General features: G+C 47.8%; 2 pseudogenes; one reads left to right on the top strand and one right to left on the bottom strand.

The window, feature by feature from the left end:
- Positions 1–3327: 3327 nt before the first annotated feature.
- Positions 3328–3945, bottom strand: LOC128116296 (U11/U12 small nuclear ribonucleoprotein 25 kDa protein-like; annotated as a pseudogene).
- A 4489-nt stretch (positions 3946–8434) lies between these two features.
- On the top strand, positions 8435–8553 carry LOC128117243 (uncharacterized; annotated as a pseudogene).
- Positions 8554–12789: the final 4236 nt, after the last annotated feature.

Here is a 12789-nt window from a genome sequence, read left to right as displayed (position 1 = left end):
TGTGTGTGTGTGTGTGTGTGTGTGTGTGTGTGTGTTTTAAATTTATTTATTTTTATTTGGTGTGCATTGGTGTTTTGCCTGGATGTATGTCTGTATGAGGGTGTTGGATCCTGGAGTTACAGTTAAGTTGTAAGTTTCCATGTGGGTACTGGGAATTGAACTCCGGTCCTCTAGAAGAGCAGTCAGTGCTCTTAACCACTGAGCCATCTCTTCAGTCCCTCTTTTCTTTTTTTTTTTTTTTTTTTTCGAGACAGGGTTTCTCTGTGTAGCTTTGTGCCTTTCCTGGGACTCACTTGGTAGCCCAGGCTGGCCTCGAACTCACAGAGATCCGCCTGGCTCTGCCTCCAGAGTGCTGGGATTAAAGGCGTGCGCCGCCGCCGCCGCCGCCGCCGCCGCCGCCGCCGCCGCCGCCGCCACCACCACCACCACCACCACCACCACCACCACCACCACCACCACCACCACTCGGCTTCTTCAGTCCCTCTTTATTATATTTATTTGTATGGTATGTGTATGTGTGTGTGCCTGGTATAAGGAGTCCAAACTAGGGCTGATTCCTAGGAACTGGAGTTACAGTGGTTGTGAGCTGGCAGGGGGGTGCTGGGACTTGAACCTGGGCCTTCTGCAAGAACAGTCACTCTGCAGCCTGTCCTCTGTCTTCTGATGAGAGAGAGGATGGCTCAAGAGATGAACTTTGATGGAGTTACAATCTATTGGTAAAACTGGAAACTGAAGCCAGGCGGTGGTGGCACATGCCTTTAATCACAGCACTCGGGAGGCAGAGGCAGGCAGATCTCTGTGAGTTCGAGGCCAGCCTGCGCTATAGAGCAAGTTCCGGGCCAGGATCCAAAAAGCTACACAGAGAAACCCTGTCTTGAAAACAAACAAACAAACAAACAAACAAAACCAGAAACTGCTGAGCTGCATGAGGGGTTTAGTGCATCTCCTTTCCCTGTTACTGGGGGTTCTAGTGAAAGTCCTAGAAAATTGGAAGTTTTTGACAGGGTCATCTTCTTAGCACCTGTGTGTTTAGTTTAATAAGAAATTACTAACTCTACAAGAGCTATACCATTTTGTATTCTCCTTGCCACTGTGTGAGTAGTCCATCTTCTCCATATCCTTCCCATCATCTGGTTGTATCATCCATTTTCATTTTAACCACCCAGTGAATTTAAAGTGGTATTATGTAGTTGTTTTGTTTTGCTTTTTTTGTTTGTTTTGTTTTGTTCTTTGTTTTTCAAGACAGGGTTTCTCTGTGTAGCCCTGGTTGTCCTGGGACTCACTCTGTAGACCAGGCTGGCCTTAAACTCACAGAGATCCACCTGCCTCTGCCTCCCAAATCTGGGATTAAAGGTGTGTGCCACCACTGCCCGGCTTGCTTCGTTTTTTGAGACACACTCTTACTAGGTAAATCAGGCTGAACTTGAACTGAAGATTCCTCTGAGAGCCTTTTGAGGACTGTGATCACAGGCATGTAGCACTGTGCACGGCTGTGCTGTGGTGTCCCTGTTCATTCCCATGGTGAGTGACAGTGAAAGTGTATGCAGATACCTCTCTGCCCTCTCTAGCTTTGTATTAAATATACTAATAATCTGCACAAATAGTTTCACCTCCTTGACTCTTTCAACCCTGTAAAGCTGAAATGCCACCACGTCCAGCTCTCCCCTCCCCTCCCATACCAGCTTTCTCCCTTCTGTCTCTGGGATCTGCACTTGTAAAATGGAATTGTTAATTCCCCAGCAAGAATAAAACCACTACCTCAATTTCAGCCAAATTTGAAGTGAGCTTGATTTTTATTGGGGTGGCCAGTGACTGCCTCCTAAGTCGGGTTAAAGAGAGCAGCCTGAATCCATGTCTTGGGCCCCTTTTAAGGAGTAAAATTAGGAGTAGTTGCAAAGCTGTTTTACAGAAGAGAGAAGATTGGGTAATAAGGAAATACAGAAAAAAAAATCTCCAAAAAACATCATGTGTGTTGGGTCTGGGAATTGTGCAAATATTGAAGATGAGACTGCCAACCTTGTATGAGCACAAGCAACTTTATTCCATCACCCTGGGGTACCAGAACTTCTAACTAGTTAGGGTCACAGGCAGGCTGGGATGTGCTCTGTGACCCGAACAGAGGGAGTAGGTCCTTTAAGGGGGGGGCGCTCAGGGGTGATATAAGAAAAAGAATTTTTTACAATTTGAGATTAAGTCCTGGATGATGGTACGTACATTCCAGGAATTTACAACTTTTTTTTTTTTTTTTTTTGGTTTTTCGAGACAGGGTTTCTCTGTGTAGCTTTGCGCCTTTCCTGGAACTCGCTTTGGAGACCAGGCTGGCTTCGAACTCACAGAGATCTGCCTGCCTCTGCCTCCCGAGTGCTGGGATTAAAGGTGTGTGCCACCGCCGCCCGGCAGAAACTTATTTTTAACAATACAGCATAATGGCTCCTGCCCTCCAAATGGAGCCAGGCAAGTTCCTCAGAATCACACCCCACTTGTGTCTCTGTGTGTCCTAGTTAGGGTTACTGTTGCTGTGACGAAACACCATGACCAAAGCAACTTGAGGAGGAAAGGGTTCATCAGCTTATGCTTCCACATCACTGTTGATCACTAAAGGAAGCCAGGACAGGAACTCAAACAGGGCAGGAACCTGGAGGCAGGAGCTGATGCAGAGGCCATGGAGGGGTGCTGCTTACTGGCTTACTCCTGGTTTACTCACCCTGCTTTCTTACAGAATGCAGAAAAGGCACCACCCACAGTGGCCTGGGCCATCCCCCGTCAATCATTAATTAAGAAAATGCCCTTCATCTGTATCTTATGGAGGCAGTCTCTCAGTTGCGGTTCCCTCCTCTCAGGTAACTCTAGCTTATGTCAAGTTGACACAGAACCTGCCAGCAGTCTGTGATGGGCTTACTTCAATATCCTCAGAGTCTCTAATTTCCTTTCTTTCCTGCCTTGCTTCTTTGGCTTGTTTTTGAGGCAGGGTCTCTCACTATGCAGCCCTGGCTGCTCTAAAACTCAGAGATCCATCTGCCTCTTCTAACCCACAGCTGGGGTTAAAGGTGTGTGCTACCACACTTACACACACACCCCTCCCGTTTTTTTGCTTTTTGGAGACAGGGTTTCTCTGTGTAGTCCTGGCTGTCCTAGTACTCACTCTGTAGATCAGGCTCGTCTCAAACCCAGAGATCCTCCTGTCTCTGTCTCCTGAGTGCTACGATTAAAGGTGTGTACCACCACCACTCAGCCCATTTTTGTTTTTTAATGGCAAATAGAAGCTGAGGCTGGAACTGAGTTTTATTTATTTTTTTTTATTTATATTTTTTCCAGATACAAAGCAAACAGGTTTATTCTGTGGGCCAGCCCCACAATCATGTAGGATCTTCAGGCTGAGTTCACAGGAAAAGCGAGGGACAGAGGAACCTTCCATGTTCCGAGGGTTCCAGGGCTCTCGCTGACAGCTCCATCCGGGCAACCCAGGGATGCAGCTACCTCAACACCTGTGAGGACAAGGGGAGGGAGCCATTTTTGCTGGGAAAGATTAGATCACTTGGTCTGGGGGTCACTTTTGCCTGAGCTTCACGGTAAAGGAAATTTCATCTCGATTCCGGATGCCATCATCTCTGAGCTTCTTCCTGTCCTCTGTGAGCTTCTCCCCAGCCGAGGTCAGATGGTACATCTGCCACACGTACGATCAGCTGATGTGCTGAATGCCTCCTTCCTGCTCCTGCTTGAGCTGCATGTATCTCTGGATAGCTTTCTACAATGCCCAGGGCCGTGGCATTGTACGACGACCACAGGCATTACCTCTCCATCCATCCTGCACACTGGGACTCCCATTGCGTGGCCATATTCCAGTGCGATCTGAGAGCTGACCTCTTCTAAAGTGACCTGGACTGGAAGGTCGCAGAGCAGCAGGTCTTGCACCACCATGGTGAGACCTTCTTGGAACAAATCCATCCTCAGCATCCTCAGACTTACATCTTCTTTGTTTTTTTTTTTTTTTTTTTTTTTTTTTTTTTTTAAGAGACTGGGTTTCTCTGTGTAGCCCTGGCTGTCCTGGAACTCACTCTGTAGCCCAGGCTGGCTTCAAACTCTTGATCCTCTTGCTTCCACCTCCCAAGTGCTGGTACTTAGGCATGCACCTTTACTTTTGGCAACAGTGAATACTTCTATAATACTCAGCATGTGTGGGCCAAGCATTCTTCATATTTAGCTATAAACTTACAAGTCTGCTGGGCCTCACAGCCAGCCCTGAAAGAGTTCTAATGCTCTCGTGTAGCAGGCTATCTTTGGGCCAGCCAGCTCCCAAATCGTGACACAGAGACTTATTATTAGTTATGAATGCTCAGCCTTATCTTATGCATGTCCCATTAGCTCTTATAAATTAAACCTGTTTCTCTTCATCTACATTTTGCCTCGGGGCTTTTTACCTTTCTTTCCTTCTGTGTGTCTCTCTTTTCCTGCCTCTTCCTTGGCTGGCTGGCTGGTGGCTGCCTGCCTCCCTGGCCCCGGGTGTCGCCCTCTCTTTCTCCCTCCTCTCTTTCTCTCTCATTCTTGGAGCCTAGATTCCCCCTCCCACTTATTCTCTCTGCCCACCAGCCCCACCTATCCCTCTATGGCCTAGCTATTCAGCTTTTTATTAGACCAATAAATATATAGATGCTGGGCAGATTCTTCTATATGCTCCTGTGCAAGGTGGCACACACCCGAGGCAGGAGGATCTTAAATTCAAAGTCAGCTACAGGTTCAGCTTTTTATTTGGCCAATCAGGTGCCTTAGTCACTTATACAATAGAACAGAATCGCGGAGCTGTGTAACCCACCAAATGTCAGGGCCTACACCTATCACCAACTTATCCCTCGTGGTAATGCCTGTTTACATGAGTCCAGACGTGCCAACGGCTGCTCCGTGGGTGTCAGCCTTTTACTCAAACTTGAACTAGTTCTCTGAATAGATTCCGTGACACAGCAAGGCAGCCACAGAGGAGGGGGTCCATTTCATCTCTAGCCCACAGTCTCATGAGTTCACGAAGATAAGTTAACTACACTCAGTTTATATGGTGCTGGGGAATCAAACCCAGGGCCTCTTGCACACTAGGCAAGTGTTCTACCAATTGAGCCACATCCTCAGCCACTTTGCCATGGGTTCAGGCTGTGGAATAAATGACAGGTTAGGTAAGCAGATCTGACTTTTAGAAGTTGCCACTAATACAAAACAAAAACCTCCACAGAGTAATGTCCAGTAGGGTGGGTATTGTGGATAGGACACACACACACACACACACACACACACACACACACACACACACACACACACGCAGTGACATGGTGAAGAGATGGGTACAGCTGAGCACATGAAACAATCCAATGGTTTTTGCTGTGATGTTTTTAGCAGGGTCTCAACATGTAGCTCAGGCTGATTTTGAATTCGAGATCCTCCTGCCTCAGCCTCGAACTGGAATTCCAGCTGTGTGCCACTTTGCACAGAAGCACATGGAAATATCTACCCAGCAGCTATACATTGATTTATCATTTATATGTCATCTGTCTATACTTATTATCTATCATTTACCATCCATTCATCTATATATACATCACTAATCTATCATCTAGTTATCGCCTATCTATAATCAACTATTGATCATTCATCGATCATCTATAATTTTATCTAATTATTAATTGTTCTACAAGGATTTCAGCTTTCAGAGTCATTCCGTCGCTGACCACAGCGCTCACAGTCGCTTCTCTTGGCCGGAATAGTATCCGCCTTGCCATGTGGGGGTTCTGGGATGCATTCCCGGGAAACAACCTAGCTCGCTAGCTCATTCTCTGCAAGACGCGTGGGATGCGTGGGACCTGTTTCTCCCTCCCATTCCACAGCTCATCCACTGGAAATACCCTCGAGATTGTAGGTTTGCGTGGTCTGCTCTACTCGGCCCACAGGCCACCCCCCTGATTTTCCTTTGGTTCCGCTGATGGGTCCACTCCCGCTCCTAGGATAGCGCAGCTGAGGATGCGGCTGCTCCTTTCTCCCTGCAACTGCGCAGTCTGGGGCAGAGACGCCGGGGCGGGTCCTCCTGCCGCCGCCGCCGCTGCTTCTTCAGCCGCCGCCTGCAGGGGGCGCCCGGGCCCAGGGCGCCGCGTTCCCAGCCACCACCTTCAAACGCGCGACAATCCTTGGCCCGGGTGGTGCAGACTTGGCGCGGCGCTCGCTGTGCAGAGCTCTCAACAGCACCTGAGTCTTTGGCATTTTAAACTACTTAGATCATTTGGCCAGCGATGTCTCTGGTGTTAAAAGACTGAGATTGAGTAGTTTTGCAACCTACGAATCTAAACCAATACCGAAAATATTCTTAATATCCAGTGCGTGGTTGGTAAGGAGCAAACGCAAGGCTGGCTTGAGAAAGGGGAGCGCCGAGATCCCGCGCGGGAAGGATTGGAAGGACCTGGGTTTGGGATGCGAGAATGCAGGCGCAGGCTGTCAGGGAGGGAGCTTGGCACTCGCGTCCTGTTCTGGACCTGGGGTTTTTTCTTTTGGGCCAGCAGAGGTTAGGTCACGCTGTAAGAAACCGAGCACCCCTAGATCTCAGGGGTTTGACTCTAGGAATCCCTTTTCTACTTATGCTAAGTATCCCTGGGGCGGGGCGGTGAGTTCCATCCTGCATCTGCTGTCAGTGAGCCAGCAACACCTAGGGATGCTGATTGCTCTGGCTCTTAAAGCGTCTGCATGGAAGTGACGTCACCTATGCTCACATCGCATTGGCCAAAATGAGTCACATGTCCACGGCGAACCTCAAAGATGGAAAATCTGACTCCATCCTGTACTTTGTTTTTTTTTTTTTTTTTTTTTCATCCTGTACTTTGTTAAAAGAGGGGGAGGAGGGGTTCCTGCAAGCAGTCCTGAGCTGGCGCGGCTCTCTGCCACCAGGTGCAGTCAATTTCTCTGAATGTCTGCGCTAATAAATAAGGCAGGGAAAAGGGAGGAAACAGCTGCTGTGCGTCCTTGTCCAGGTTACCTTCACATCCTGACCCTAAAGACACATCCTGGTAGAAGTTAGCATCAGGGTCCTAGCTCAGGCACAAGACCGTTTGCCGTCAGCTACCACCAGTTACCTCCTAGCCGATGAAAATCTTTAGTTAAGAATGGAGGGAAAAGGGGCCGGCCAGGTGGCACGCGCCTTTAATCTGGGCACTAGGGGGTCTGTGAGTTGAAGACAACCCACATAGTGAGTTCCAGGTCAGCCAGGGTTAACAGTGAGATCCTGTCTCACAAAATACCAATGGAGGGAAAGAAACTAGAAAACAGAATTCACGGTCTAGAAATCCAGTAAGATTTTTTTCCCCCAAAGACTTGGTTGCTTTTACATCTGCCTCTACTTCTCTTCACTCAGGCACTCAAGCATGTCATAGAACTTAAGAAATTAAAAAAAAAAAATCTTACTATGTAGCTCTGCTCGGTCTTGAACTCACAGAGATCTGCCCGGCTTCGCTCCCTCCCACCCAGTGCTGGGATTAAAGTTGTCAGCCACTGTGCAAAATAAAAATCTTGAAAGCTCCCACTTAGAGGAGGTACCTTGCCTAGAAAGGAATGAGAAAGATTCTAATTGGCGGAGAACTGCTTTCAGGACACTGCTCCTGTTCTGTTTTTGAGAGTGCTTGGTTGCCATTATGTTACATTGTATCTCTGACTTAACAGAAGTGAATCAGTGTTACCAGAGGTTCTTTAAAAGTAATAATGAAACCCTCAGCCTAAGGGTCAGGGAGAGGGCTCAACAGATAAAGGTGCTTGCCACCAAGGCAATGGATCAGCGCTCAGTCTTCCGTACTGATGTGATTGAAGAAAACGGATTTCCACAAGCGCCTTGATCTCTCTCTATGCATATGGGTGCATGCAGACACATATAACAAACATATAACAAAATAAAAACGACTAATGAGAAAATGGCAGCATACAGGCCCAGAAGGGCTCTGTAAGCATAATGAGCAAACAGTCCTCCAGAGTGAGCACAAAATTGGAAATGCATGTTCTAAGACACGCAGATCCTTAGGTAATGCTTTTGTATACGCAGCCATGAATCAGCATTGTAAGTTCAAAGAGGGCTAGCGGAACATCTCATTTGCTGGACCACCAATCCATTCTCCCCTAGGTGTGAATACGTGACTTGAGGCACAGTCTGAAGCCATGAAAACATTAAAAAAAAAAAATTTTCAAGACAAGGTTTCTCTGGAACTCGCTTTGTAGACCAGGCTGGCCTTGAACTCACAGAGATCTATCTGCCTGCCTTTGCCTCCCAAATGCTGGGATTAAAGGCGTGCGCCACCACTACTTGGCTTGAATACATTTTCTACTTAAGGGCTGTGGAGAAGATTAGCTGGTAAAGAGCTTGGCTTGCAAGCCTGTAGATCTAAGATCAGCTCCCCAGAACCCACATAAAAATCCAGGGGTGGTCTATGGCCATACCACCCTGAACATGACTGATCTCGTCTGATCTCAGAAGCTAAACAGGGTCGGGCCTGGTTAGTACTTGGATGGGAGACTGCCTGGCAATATCAGGTGTTGTAGGCATTTAAATAAAAAAGCAAGAAAAAGAAAAGAAAAGAAAGAAAAAAAAATCCAGGGGTGATAATCCCAGTGATGGTAAGATGGGAATTAGGGCCCTAGAAGCATGGGGGACAGCCAGCTTGCTCTTTGTGGTGAAGTTCCTGGCTTGTGAGAGATTCTGTCTCAAGAAAAACGTAGGAGACAGCAGAGAACCAACACCCACATTTGACCTCTGCCTTCTACACACACAGACACATAGATACACACACACACACACACACACACACACACACATATTAAAAAATAACCAACCCATTACCTCAGAATAAACGTGAAAATAATGCCTTTTTTTTTTTTTTTTTTTTTTTTTTTTTTTTTTTTTTTTGAGATAGGGTTTCTCTGTGTAGGCCTGGCTCTCTTGGAACTTGTTCTATAGACCAGGCTGGCCTTGAACTCACAGCTCTCCAACTGCCTCTGCCTCCCAAGTGCTGGGGTTAAAGCATGCACCAGGAAGCAATGCCTGGCCTGGCTTATGCTTTTTAATACAAGACTGGTTAGTCTCTCCGGGGATGTGGCCCAGTTATTAGTGCCTTGCCTAGCGTGCAGGAAGCCAGGGCTTGAGTCCTAGCACTGAATTAAACTACGGTGGAGAGGGAGGCACAGCAGCTGCCCGACTCCATTAACAGCTCCAGCTGGCAGCGCCGATGTCCACCGGTTTACTGGACTCCTGCCAAAGCTCTGAAACGCCAACTATGTCGAAGCCTGCACTTGATATCATGGGTGGTACCACCCCCGTAAAAGAGGATGCTGGCCAGGAGATGAACGCTCTGCTCTGCTCTAACCTGAGGGTGAACGATGGCAAAGCAGTGGCCGGAATGCACCATCCTGTGGTCTCCTCCAGTGGGGCCAAAGCCAGTGGGCTTCACGCTAGCTCCTCTGGGTCACCATCTCCGATAGGCTCCACCCCTACTACCAACCCCCACCTTCAACCTGCACCCATCCCTCACCTAGTGGCCTTAGGAGCCAGTATCATGAGATACATGGCCAATGGGGGTGGGGAGGCAGAATCCCTACAAAACTAGGGCTTTGGGGCCCAGGGAGGAGGGGCAGGATTGTGCTCTCCTGCCTTCAGAGAGCTCTGCTCTCATTGACTCTGATGAGAAGGTGTTGATGTTTCCTATGGTAGAATTGGAAGCTGTGGCTGGGGCAGAGAATGAATCTGAATCCACTGTAGACTCTCCCTCTGGCGGCTGAGGCCAAGTGTTCCCAAAGGAACAAAGACACCAATTTGGTTGTAAACAAAACAAGTGTGGTGATGCACACCTGTAAGCCTGGCCCTGGGGAGGTAGAGTCAGGCAGATCTCTGTGAGTTCGAGGCCAGCCTGGTCTACAGGGCAAGTTCCAGGACAGCCACAGTGTTACACAGAGAAATCATGTCTCAAAAAGAAAAAAAGAAAAAAAGAAAGAAAGAAAGAAAAGAAAAGTTCAAGGTTATCCTTGAATACATAGCAAGTTCCAATCCAGCCTGGGCTACAAGAGACCTTGTCTCAAAAACACGAGTCAACTTATCTTGTCCCTAGAGGTGCAAGGTGACAGGAGAGAGTCCTCCATCCCTTGGTACCACTGTCCTCTTGGCAAACACAGTCATGTCCTCACCAAGATGTTTGCCAACCAGCTGCCAAGACTGGCAGGGCTCTGTGATCAGGTGGGGCTGTTGAACGCTGCTCCGCGTCCTGCTGGGAGCGCACAGAATAGGAAACAGTTGCGCACACAAGCGAGTGCACGCAGCTTTTGAGCAAACTGACAACGATGCTCATGCGCAGTGTGCAGAGCAGCCCTTGGCACACGGAGGCTCCAGCATGAAGAACGTTGCCTGGCTTGCCATCTTGTTTTTCCTGCCAAAGTTATGATAAGAGGTTTTTCACTTATAGGCGATTTACTTCGTGAGTCACAGGCCAGAAATGGTGCCTTGGGATCTGAGCCAGCGTGGAAGCAGCCATGAGCAGGAAGGAGGAAGAGTTCCATTCTAGGAACAAAGGCCTATGGTCCTCTCATGGCCATATTCACAGAAAAGAGTTAATGGTCACCAGTGACATCTCTGGACCTTGATTCTGGTCAAAGGAAACAAGCAATCATTTAAAAAAAAATGGAGAGTGTCTAAAGCTTACCGCGTTCTTCAGCCGCTGTGTAGAAAAGCAGGTAGGGGCAGGTCAGTGTGTGTTCAGTCAGGGGTGACAGGGACCCACTTCTGAGGGGACCCAATGATAAGTGGAACTAAGGGAGGCCTCTGTGATGTCAGAGCTCTGGCTCCTGCCAGCGGCAGGTGCCTTGGCTCCAGCTCTGTCCTCTTTGTGTTGGCCTCTTTTCAGACCAGCTTCTTGCAGGAGGAAAACCAGTTGCGGCGGTGGCGGCGACAAGCCCTCCCACACCATCCAGACAAGGAAGAGAAGCTGCATCCCAGAATTCCCAGGGGGAAAGGACACGAGTTTGAGATTGACTGGACCGGTATAGGTCATGTGCCCACTTGTGACCCAGTCACAGTGTAGCTGAGAGTGAAGTTCACTAGTACTCACTCTTGTCCAAGGGAGGGAGGGAAGCTTTATGGGTATGAAGCAATTATTCATGTTTAGAATGATGTTTTAGGGGCTGGAAAGATGACTCAGTGGTTAAGAGCACATATTACATTTACAGAGACCCTCAGTTCGGTTCCCAGCATCCACAGCAATCAGCTCACAATGTTAAGCGCACCAGACAGGAGTAAAAGACCACCAATCGACCAGGCAGTGGTGGTGCACGCCTTTAATCCCAGCACTCAGGAGGCAGAGCCAGGCAGATCTCTGTGAGTTCGAGGCCAGCCTGGTCTACAGAGTGAGTTCCAAAAAAAGGCACAAAGCTACACAGAGAAACCCTGTCTCAAAACAAAACAAAACAACAACAACAAAACAAAAGATCACCAATCCAAATGACCAAACTGGAGCAAACTTTTTTTTTTTTAAGAGTTATTTATTGCTTATGCAGTGTTCTGTCTGCATGTATGCCTGCATGCCAGAAGAAGGCACCAGATCTTATTGTAGATGGTTGTGAGCCACCATGTGGTTGCTGGGAATTGAACTCAGGACCTCTGGAATAGCAGCCAATGCTCTTAACCTCTGAAACATTTCTCCAGCCCCTGAAGCAAACTTTTTTTTATTGTGCACAGCAGAACAAAATCGGTCCGATGGCCACCTCTCCTAGTGCAGGTTTTAGAGAGTGGCCCTGGATATGGGGAAGATAAGGGTTTTCTAGCTCAGGAGTAGGGGTTTCCGAATGGGAGGTTTGGTAGACAAATAAGTGGATTAGATCATAAGCATAACAAGTTAGTCATAAAAACCTCCTAAAACAAAGGCATGATTGCAAGATGGTCATAACAACCTCCTGAAAAGGAGGAATGGTTGTCATTTCCTGAAACAGGCAGTACAGAATCATTTGTAGTTAAGGGGCATAGCTTAATCCTTGAAAAACAGTAATTTAATCATAAATAGGAACAAAGCTAGTTTAACTTTGCTATAAGATGGCTTTCAAGCTCAAGATGGTGCCAGGCTGGTTCATCAACAACCACCTGTAACTCCAGTCCCAGGAGTTCTGATGCCCTCTTCTGGCCTCTGTGGGCACTGCACTCATTCATGTGCACATCACTCCTCACATATACATTCAGTTGTTGTTGGTTTTTTTTTTAATGTGATGCTTTACTTTTTCCCTCCTTCCTTCCTTCCTTCTCTTTTTTCTTTTGACAGTCCCTTTGTGTAGTCCAGGCTGGACTTGAACTTATGATCCTTCTCCCTCAGCTTCCTGAGTGCTGGGATTACAGGTGTCTGTCACTGTACCTGATCTCTTTCATCTTTTGTTTGGGGACACACAGGGTCTCACTTGTATAGCTCTGATGGGCATGTAACTTGTTCTGTATACCAGGCTAGCCTCAAACTCATGAAGATCCACATGCCTCTGCTTTTCAAATGCTGGGAATTACGGTGTACACCACCACAACCAGCCCCTCATCTTTTCATTAAGAATCATTACTGAGGCCGGGCGGTGGCACACACCTTTCATCCCAGCACTCGGGAGGCAGAGCCAGGCGGATCTCTGTGAGTTCGAGGCCAGCCTGGGCTACCAAGTGAGTCCCAGGAAAGGCGCAAAGCTGCACAGAGAAAACCTGTCTCGAAAAACCAAAAAAAAAAAAAAAAATCATTACTGAAATTCTACTTTAGTGGTGGGTGGGAGGCA

The sequence above is a fragment of the Peromyscus californicus genome, unplaced genomic scaffold, assembly GCF_007827085.1.
Source record: "Peromyscus californicus insignis strain IS unplaced genomic scaffold, ASM782708v3 Scaffold_20__1_contigs__length_68692818, whole genome shotgun sequence".
NCBI classification, from domain to species: Eukaryota; Metazoa; Chordata; class Mammalia; order Rodentia; family Cricetidae; genus Peromyscus; species Peromyscus californicus.
Note: the sequence above shows the minus strand (reverse complement) of the source record. Positions and strands in the feature narration are given on the sequence as shown.